The sequence below is a fragment of the Mustela nivalis genome (genome assembly GCF_964662115.1).
Source record: "Mustela nivalis genome assembly, chromosome: 16".
NCBI lineage: Eukaryota > Metazoa > Chordata > Mammalia > Carnivora > Mustelidae > Mustela > Mustela nivalis.
This window is the reverse complement of record NC_139035.1, coordinates 42561167-42571546: the sequence shown is the minus strand read 5'-3', so window position 1 is coordinate 42571546 and position 10380 is coordinate 42561167. Positions and strand designations below refer to the sequence as shown.

At 49.3% G+C, this 10380-nt stretch overlaps 1 protein-coding gene across 1 annotated transcript in view; it reads left to right on the top strand.

The window, feature by feature from the left end:
- Positions 1–270: 270 nt before the first annotated feature.
- KDM5B (lysine demethylase 5B) overlaps positions 271–10380 on the top strand; it is a 115364-nt gene continuing 105254 nt past the window's right edge. The window contains exon 1 of the mRNA XM_082702034.1: positions 271–639. The gene's annotated coding sequence lies outside the window, so the exon portion shown is untranslated. The remainder of the gene's footprint in view (positions 640–10380) is intronic.

Below are 10380 nucleotides of genomic sequence, written 5' to 3'. Positions count from 1 at the left end.
CAGCGGGTTCCATGACACTGAGCTGTAATGACGAAGGTACAGCTAGGACAGGGCATGGCTGGACCCTGGACCTGCACTCACTTGCTGCTAGGAGATGCCCCGCTCCTTGGTTGGCAGAGGGGGATGGGAGCCGGCTAACAGGTGAACCTAATCATCCACAGGCCAGCCCCCAGCCAGACACTGAGGCAACAGAGTGAACAGGGCAAGTTCCGCTGGGTTCCGGAAAGGGAGCAGAGAGGGAAGACGCAAGTGACCGGAAGTTCAAGTTTGGGTAGGAGGGAATGAGGAGGGAGAAGTCAGACCCGCCCTCGTATTTCTTCTTTCTGCTGGGCCTGTTGTGCTTGGGGGGTTGGGGGCAGTGGGAACGACGTGACTGTTGCAGACTTTAGGCTAAGGGAGCGTTGAAACTGTATGGGAAGCTGCCTCAGATTCTAGGATTCTACAGCTTCTTCTTCTTTTTTTTTAAAAGATTTTATTTATTTATTTGATATAGAGAGAGAGATCACAAGTAGGCAGAGAGGCAGGCAGAGAGAGAGAAGGAAACAGAAGCAGGCTCCCGGGATCGTGACCTGAGCAGAAGGCAGAGGCTTCAACCCACTGAGCCACCAGACGCCCCTCTACAGCTTCTTCTTTCAGCAGGTAACAAAATGCCTACTTTGTACTGTGAAGCCTTGGGGTCCAGGGGTGAACAAACAGGCACAGGACTATGGAGAGGCACATTCTTTAGGAGCGGGTGACAGATCTGCCACAGTTCCCAGCTCCAGCTGGGGGGACGCAGAGTGAGTAGGAAGCAGGAGACCTGGCCTTGTGTGGGTAGGCAGGGGAGGCCCCTCTGAGGACCCCTCACTGAAGCAGAGGACAGAGTTAGCCAGATGGATTTGGTTAAGGCCAGGAAAGAGCCCATGGGGAAGCCCCAGGTCTAGCACCAGGTCAGACCCATGGAAAGAACTGCAGGAACGGTGTGGCTGCGGTGGTGGGAGCAGAGATCAGTGACACAGTTGTAGGCAGTGTTGAAAAACGGGTTTACCCCAAAGAGCCGTGGGGCAGCCCCTGGAGGGACGGTAAGAGGCACTGTCGTGACCCAACCTGATGTATTCCTTTCCTAAAAATTCTGAGCCCTCACACATGCTAATCTCATTTGACTCCCATAGCAACCCTGTGCGGGTAATACCTTCACGGACAGATAAGAACACTTGGGATCACAGAGGTCAAGTGTCTGAGTTCACAGATCGGTCCCACTCCTTTCTCCTTCCCCAGGCCAGGGAAACACAGCCAGTGCCCAAGTGGACCAATGGGAGGGGAGTGGTAATGATGATGCCTGGGGGAGGGGCAGGGGGCCTGGGTGGCCTTCCCGTCTGGGCCCTCCGCTCCGAGGATGTCCAGGGCTTCACAAGCAGCCCATCTAGAAGGAGGAGGATCATACCCTGAGGTGTCTCGATGGGAAAATCTGCCCCTCCCCACCCACCCGGGTCTGGACAGACAACACAAAGGAAACGGTCTACCTGCCCGGGCCTGCCCGAGACTACCTAGGAGAGGGGAGGAGCTCAGACCCCGTGGGAGGGCTGAACCTGCCCCGTCTCCTGAAGCGAGGGGAGGGGTAAACTGCTGTGCTCTGATCGTCCACCCCCGGCTCAGGGTCAGGGAATAACATTTTAAAATCTCAGCTAGTAAACAGAGCGGAACTGAAGCCCATGTTTGGGTGACCCCAAGCCTGAGGGCTTCCCCGTTGAACCGCATTCACCGGGTAAACAGAGTTTACTTATTCCCAGGGAGAGCCTCAAAGGCTTGCAGCAGGATGTGAGACTGGCGCAGCCCCTCACCCCAGGTGTTGAGCACTCAGTGGGAGCTCAGCGAAGGTTTGCATGAATGAGAAACTTGGCGGGAGAGGGCTCGCTGCTGAGTCCTGGGAGTGGGGGTGGGGTGGGGTGGGGGTGGGGGCCTAGGCGAGGGAGGCAGGGGTCTCTTGCGGGGCCCATTGGCTGGCAGCCTTCTCCCCAACCTTCCCGGAGTGGTGGGTGTCGGGGCTCCCCAGTCTCACCTGGGCACCAAGCTGCTGTGCTGCCAGGCTGGGGCGTGGAGCCGGAATCTGGCTACCAAAGGAGAAACGCCATTCCCCGAAATGGCAATTCAGAGGACATGAAGCAGCTGCTTTGGATAAAGGATGTGGCAGGCATAAAGGGAGGAAAAGAGGCCAGCGAAGGGGACAGCGTGGACCGACCTGGGGGAGTCCAGATGGGATGGGGGGGTGGCTTGTGATCTCGCTGCGCTTCCTCAACATCCGCCCCCGCAACCCCACTGCGTCACCAAGGGCTGGGGGCAGCAGGCGGCTGGGTGGTGACTTTTGTGAGGTTTCTGGGCAGCCTTGTCCCTCAGGCATGGGGTTTGGGGGGAGGGGCCCAGCCCCAGCACGGCCACCTTTGGCTTCTCTCCTACCGCAAGGGCCTCAGCCAGGGTCTGGGTTGTGGCAATCCCGTGGGACCCCTGCAAACTCCAGGTCATCCATCTCTCTCATTTGTATTTGTATATTTTAATCTGTGCAAGAGAGATCGCTTATACGGTGTGCTTCTGAAGATTAAATCAGATAAGGTATTCATTCCTTCCTATGAGCTTTATGAACTAAAGTGACTATAAAAAGCAAGGGGATTATTCACTCATTCAACAAACACCCACAGAGTTTTTGGGCAATGGAATTGGAGGTTAAGCAGGAACTGTCCAGACAAATCCAACTCAAGTTGCCCTGGGAGCTCTTTGAAAGGGCCACTGAGCTGGATCCTGCGGAAGAAGCAGGGGTTAACCATGCAGAAACGGAGGGAGGGATTCCAGACTGGGTGGGGAGCATGTAAGCGACAGGGAGCCAAGGCACACTTGATGGCCACGACAGAATCTTTTCTTTTTTTTTCTTTTGGGTAATTCTAGCGAAGCCTAACACTCATCCAGTGCTTACTAAGTACCCACAAAATTCTAAGGGCTTCCTGTGTTTCTCACCCTTAATTCTCAGCTCTGCTCCTTATTACCCACACTGGTACCTGATGAGAAAACTTGGGTCCGCAGGAGAAATTAACATCCCAAACTCGTTCTGCCAGTAAATGACCCCTGAGCTTTGGACCCTGTTAGGCTGACTCTAAAAGGTGCAGTTGTAACCACTCACTGTAAGACTTCCTTTAAAAAAAAAAAAAAAAAAGATTTTATTTGTTTTTCAGAGAAAGAGAGCATGGACAGGGGGAGGGGCAGAGGGCGAAGCAGACTCCAAGCTGAGCCAAGAGCCCCGGGATCATGACCCAAGCATAAGGCTGATCCTTAACAGACTGAGTCACACCTAAGACCTCCTTTTTAAGAAGCCACCTTATGATTGGAGGGAGCCAAGTCATAAGAGACTCTTAATCTCACAAAACAAACTGGGGGGGGGGGGCACCTCAGTTAGGCCTCTGCCTTGGGCTCAGGTCAGGATCCCAGGGTCCTGAGATGGAGCCCCGCATCGGGCACTCTGCTCAGCGGGGAGCCTGCTTTCCCTTCTCTCTTTCTGCCTGCCTCTCTGCCTACTTGTGATTTCTGTCAAATAAATGAATAAAATATTTAAAAAAAAAAAAACAACAACTGAGGGTTGCTGGTGGGTGGGGGGGGTGGGGATAGGGCGGCTGGATGATGGACGTTGGGGAGGGTATGTGCTAAGGTGAGTGCTGTGGATTGCGTAAGACTGATGATTCACAGACCTGTACCCCTGGGGCAAATAATACATTATATGTTAATTAAAAAAAAAAAAAGAAGTCCTCTTACTTTTTTCAACCCTCCAAAATATCCTTTCAAAGCAACATTTCCTTTCCTTAAGCATGACACCCCCCCAGGGTGCCTGGCTGGCTCAGTCCTAGAACATGAGACTCTTGAACTCAGGGTCATGAGTTCCAATCAAAAATCTCAATTCCTTTAGCTTTTCGTAAGAGGGTTTCTGGCTTGAGAGAGTCCAGAGTAAGGTTAGAAGGACACACAAAGAAGAGTCAGAGGGATGTATTTAGGAAGGGGCTGAGGCCTAGATTGAACTCAAAACCCGACCAAAAACTCTGCATCTCAGCAATCCAAAAAGCCCCAGCAAGGAGTTGGAAAAGCAAGAGCAGAATTCGGGCTCAAAGAAGCATCTTGCTTTCTCATAGCCAAGGCTAGTTTCCTTACAGAGTTTACTTCCTCCAGAGGAAAATTAAGGCAACTTTGATCAGTGACTTCCTTGGCTTCCCCTGCCCCTCACTTGAAAACAGCGGCAGAGCATCCCCTTTAAGAGACAACGTGGGGCGCCTGGGTGGCTCAGTCGGGCAAGCACGTTTGGCTCAGGTCATGATCCCAGGTTCCTTCTCCCTCTGCCCTTCCTCCTGCTCTTGCTTTCTCTTTCTCTCTCTCAAATAAATAAATAAAAATCTTTTAAAAGGGGGCACCTGGGTGAGTCAGTCGGTTAAGTGCCTGCCTTTGGCTCGGGTCATAATCTCAGGGTCCTGGGGTCTAACCCCACATGGGGCTCTCGGCTCAACAGGGATCCTGCTTCCCCCTTTCTCTCTGCCTGCCTTTCTGCCTACTTGTGATCTCTCTCTCTGTCAAATAAATACATGAAATCTTAAAAAAAAAAAATAAAGTAAATAATAAAAATTTTTAAAACAACAACAAAGAGACAAAGAATGTTCCAGAGAAAGGGATGGTGGGGAAGGTAAGCCTATAAGTCTCAATCAGACATGGGAGCCACAAGCCTGATGCCCTCCAAACCTCTGCTTGGACTTCTCTCTCTCCTTTTTTTTTTTTTTTTTTTTTTAAGATTTCATGTATTTATTTGACACAGAGAGAGATCACAAGTAGGCAGAAAGGCAGGCAGAGAGAGAGGGGGAAGCAGACTCCCAGAGGGCCCAATGCAGGGCTTGACCCCAGGACCCCAAGATCATGACCCGAGCCAAAGGCAGAGGCCCAACAAACTAAGCCACCCAAATGACCCCTGGACTTCTCTTTAAAAAGAAGTCTGATGGGCACCTGGGTGGCTCAGTTGGTTGGGCGACTTTAGCTCAGGTCATGATCCTGGAGTCCCGGGAGATCCCCTGCTCCATGGGGAGTCTGCTTCTCCCTCCAACCCCCCGCCCCACTCTCGTGCTCTCTCTCTTTCTCTCAAATAAATAAATAAAATCTAAATAAATAAAAAGAGGTCTGACGAGGCATGTCATTCTCAGCACTCATCACCACAGCCTATAATCATTCCCCAGTGATGTGGCTGCTTTCTTCCCTAACTGCGTTTCATCTGCCAACCCCATGATGCCTCACCTCATTGTTTACCTTTACCACTCGGCTCCTTCAAGGTAAGACCCCCGCAGCCCAGAGCATGGGAAGGAGGCCATCTGGGGGGGGGGGGCTGCACGCCCACTCTGGTGTCTGTGACTTCGACCCCCATGGCCCTCCTTGGCTGGGTGTGACTGACCTGGCCTGAGCTACACCCTAAATCCTACACAGGCGATCTCCTTCGGCTTCTCAACCTTTGGATGCCCTAATCCGTAGTGACAGAGCTTCCCTTTGAATTATAGCACTCAGGGTAAATCATTAGATGGCTTGTGCTAAATGGTGTGGTCCTTCTGGAGAACATTAAGCCTCAAATAGGGTGGGGGTGTCGATAGGAGGACCCTGGCAGCCTCTGAAAGCGGAGCCAAGAAATGGAGCACATCGATTCGGCCATCTGCAGACGAATCCGCGCTCAAAGATGGTTTGCAGGACTGAGGGAGAGGAGGTGGGTGTGTCCTGAGACTCCGTCTGAGTGACTCGTGCTCCTGGAGCAGAAAGGATGGCCGAGAGGGTATCCAAGAATGTCGCGATCGAATCAAGGGCTTTATAATCTGAACTATAGCTGGTAGCCTGGGAAAGCCTCCCCAGAGCAGGGCAGGGTCGTCGCACATTGTGCTCTGAAATTGTGTTTTTAGGGGCACCTGGATGGCTCAGTCAGTGAAGCATCTGCCTTTGGCTCAGGTCATGATCCCAGGGTCCTGGGATTGAGTCCCGCATCCGGCTCTCTGCTCCGTGGGGAGCCTGCTTCTACCTCTCCCTCTGCCTGCTGCTCCCCCTGCTTGTGCTCTTTTTCTCTGTCAAATAAATAAAATCTTAACAAATAATAAGAATAATAAAATTGTGTTTTTAGGGGCACCTGGGTGGCTCAGTGGGTTAAAGCCTTTACTTTCGGCTCCGGTCATGATCCCAGGGTCCTGGGATTGAGCCCCACATCAGGCTCTCTGCTCAGCAGGGAGCCTGCTTCCTCCTCTCTCTCTCTGCCTGCTTCTCTGCCTACTTGTGATCTCTGTCTGTCAAATAAATAAATAAAATCTTTTAAAAAAATTGTGTTTTTATATCTCTTGAATCAGTTGCCGGCATTTTAAAAATTGAGAGGTCTAGGGTCTTAGTAGAATGTGAAATCCTCGATCTCAGGGTCATGAGTTCGAGCCCCATGCTGGGTCTGTGTAGAGCTTACTTTAAAACTTTAAAAAAAACAAAAATTAAAAATTGAGTAGTCTGACATAAAAATTGGGATTTCCATCTTCTCTTGAGAAATCTTCAGATCGGGCAACACAGGGCCCACATGCCTACAAGGCACCCATGCAGTAAAGCTGAGCAGCCCTTCACATGGGGGTGCGGACCTATAGGCCACAGGCCTCACCACTTTCCACCATCTCCCAGACACTGAGGCTGAGGACCAGCGGCCATTTAGGACAACAGTGTTGCTACTGGGTTCTTTTTTTTTTTTTTTTAAGGTTTTATTTATTTACTTGACAGACAGAGATCAGAGATCACAAGTAGGCAGAGAGGCAGGCAGAGAGAGAGGGGGAAGCAGGCTCCCTGCTGAGCAGAGAGCCCGATGCGGGGCTCCATCCCAGGACAATGAGATCATGACCTGAGCCAAAAGCAGAGGCTTTAACCCACTGAGTGACCCAGGTGCCCCGCTACTGGGTTCTTATACCAGGCTTTGCTTCACCCACTGGTGTTACCTCAGGGTCCCAGGGACACGTGAATAAGGCCCAGGCACTGTCCAAGGAGAAGGTGTCCTGATAAAGTCCTGCTCTTCCTCTTGCTTGACTTATTCACTTACACTTGGCACCTAGAATACTCTTTCCCCCACTCCCCTGCCTGAGAAGTACCTCACCCGTTTGACCGTCACCTCCTTTGTGAAACTGTCCCTAATGGCTCCAGGCACAGTCACTCCCTCCCTCCACTGTGCCCCCTGAGTTCTGTATTTTAGTTGTCCCTCACACTAGACCAAGAGCTCTTTAAGCCGGAGTCCACAGCCAAGAGGCCTCTTACCCTGGGGCCCAGGGCCTGACACAGAACGCTCCTTGGCTCGAAAGAGGTCACTCTGTGGAAAAGTTTTAACGTGAACCGAATAGGTCTACACTGGGGAGGATATGAAAATAGAAAATCATAGAGGTTGAAGCACTTCGGATGGAGAATGGGCAAGATTTGGTAAAAGCATTTTAGACAAGCAATTCTAGGTAATTCTGTTGCAAGTGGTTCATAGACCACTCTTTTATTATTTTTTTTAAGTTTTATTTACTTATTTGACACAGAGAGAGAGAGATCACAAGTAGGCAGAGAAGCAGGCAGAGGGGGAGGGGGAAGCACGCTCTCCACTGAGCAGAGAGCCCAATGTGGGGCTGGATCCCAGGACCCTGAGATCATGACCCTGAACCAAAGGCAGAGGCTTAACCCAATGAGCCACCCAGGTACCCCATACCACTCTTTTTTTTTTTAAAGATTTTATTTTTTATTTATTTGTCATAGAGAGAGAAGCGAGAGCAAGCACAGGCAGACAGAGTGGCAGGCAGAGGCAGAGGGAGAAGCAGGCTCCCTGCCAAGCAAGGAGCCTTATGTGGGACTCAATCCCAGGACGCTGGGATCATGACCTGAGCCGAAGGCAGCCGCTTAACCAACTGAGCCACCCAGGCATCCCCCCCATACCACTCTTTTAAAACACTGTTTTAAGATTTTGAGTTTAGGTATGTAAGATAACCATGGCCAGAAATAGAAACATCTGGAAGGGTGTCCTGGCTTTTGGAGCAAGCTAAAGAATTTGGTTTCAAGCATGCTGAGCTCGAGATGACAGTGGAAGAACCAAGTGAAGGGTACCTGTAAGAGCCAGAGAGAAGACACGGAGGCTCAGATTGGAGACCTCAGAGGATGCTGCTGACTTAGGTAACACCTGGAAACTCCTTCAGGTGCCTCTGAGCGTGATCGAGAAATCGGAGAAAGAAGATAGAGATGAGAAAGAAGATATAGATGATGAATATTGGAATATTACAATGACGAACATTGGAATATTCCCATGTTTAGGGATGGGTGGAGGAAACAGTGTCAATGGCAGGGATCACCATTCAGAGAGGCAGGTGGAAATATAGATTTGGTATAGGATTTGTGGAAGAAAGGTGGGAAAGAGAAGGGAAGAGGGGAGAAAGGAAAGGAAAGTGGGCAATGTCATTTATTAAGTGTCTATTTCATGCCAGGTGCTGAGATAGACACCTGTCTGTATTTCCTTGTTTAATTCTAATTGGATTCTCCATCTGGACCCCCTTCAGAGTTGTTGGCACAGCAGTAGTGATCTTTCCAAAGCACAGCACAGATCGCTTTGCTCTCCTGCTTAAAACTGTTCTGTCAGTCCCCTGTTGCCATCAGGGTAGTCGAAACCCCTTCCTGTGCTTCTATAGCTTTTTTTTTTTTTTTTTTTTTTAAACAATTGCTTTATAGAGATTCAATTCACATACCATAATTCACTTTTTTTTTTTTTTTTTTTTGATAGAGAGAGATTGAGCACAAGCAGGGTTTGGGTAAAGGGAGTGGGAAAGGGAGAATCTCAAGCAGGATCTATGCTCAGCATGGAGCCCAATGTAGGGGCTCGATCCCACAACCCTGAGATCATGACTTGAGCCAAAATCAAGAGTTAGACGTTTAACTGACTGAGCCACCTGGGCACCCCAAGTTTGCCTTTTAAAATACACAATTCAATAGTTTTTAGTATATTCACAGAGTTGGGCAACCATTATAACAATCAGTTTTAGAACATTTTCTTCCTCTTTCTTTCTTTCTTTTCTTTCTTTTTTAAATTTACTTGTAAGAGAGAGAGAGAGAGAGAGAGAGCACAAGCAGAGGGAACACCAGGCAGAGGAAGAAAGCAGGCTCCCTGCTGAGCAAGGAGCCCCATGTGGAACTTGATCCCAGAGCCCTGGGATCACTGGAGCTGAAGGCAGACTCTTAATGACTGAGCCGCCCAGGCATCCTGAACATTTTCTTTAAAAAAAAAAAAAAAAAAAAAAAAGATTTTACTTTTAAGTTATCTCTACCTCCAACATGGGAGTCGAACTTACAACCTTAAGATCAAGAGTCACACAGTTGGGGCACCTGGGTGGCTCAGTGGGTTAAAGCTGCTGCCTTCGGCTCAGGTCATGATCCCAGGGTCCTGGGATCGAGCCCCACATCGGGCTCTCTGCTCAGCAGGGAGCCTGCTTCTTCTTCCTCTCTCTCTGCCTGCCTCTCTGCCTACTTGTGATCTCTCTGTCAAATAAATAAATAAAATCTTAAAAAAAAAAAAAGAGTTGCACAGTCTACTGACTGAACTAGTCAGGTGCCCCTAATTTTAGGATATGTTCGTTACACAGAAAAGACAGCCATGCCCATCTTCTTTTTCTCTTTTCTTTCTAAAATTTATTAATTTGAGAGAGAGTGAGTGTGTGCAAGTGGGAGGGAGGAGCAGAGGAAAAGGGAGAGGGAAAAAAATCCCAAGCAGACTCCCTGCTGGGCACAGAGCCCCTTGTGGGGCTCCATCTCACCACCCTGACATGAGGACCTCAGCCAAAATTAAGCATCCCTAGAAGTCACTTTCCAATTCCCTCTTCCTCAGCCCTGGCTCCTAAACTACTTTGGTTTCTGTGGATTTGCTTAGTCTGGACATTTTCTATATATGGAATCCTATGACATGTGGCCTCTTGTGACCAATTTCTTTCATGTAGCAAAATGGTTCATAAATGCCGTAGCATATATCAGTACTCCTTTCCTTTTTATGGCCAAATGCTGTTTCATTGTATGGGCATATACTTCATTCTGTGTATCCCTTCATCAGTTGGACACATAGATTGTTTTCAGTTTTGGGTCATTAGGATACTGGTACGAACATTTGTCTTGGCCTGGATGTAAATTTCAATTTCACCTAGGAGTGAAATTGCTGGATCACACAGTAATCTCTTGAACATTTTGAGGAACTGCTAAATACTTTCCCAAGGTGGCTGTACTGTTTCACAACCCCACCAGCAAGGATGTGGCCCAATTTCTCTAAATCCTCACCAACACTTATTTTTCCATGTTTTTTAATCAGAGACTTCCTAGTGGGTGTGA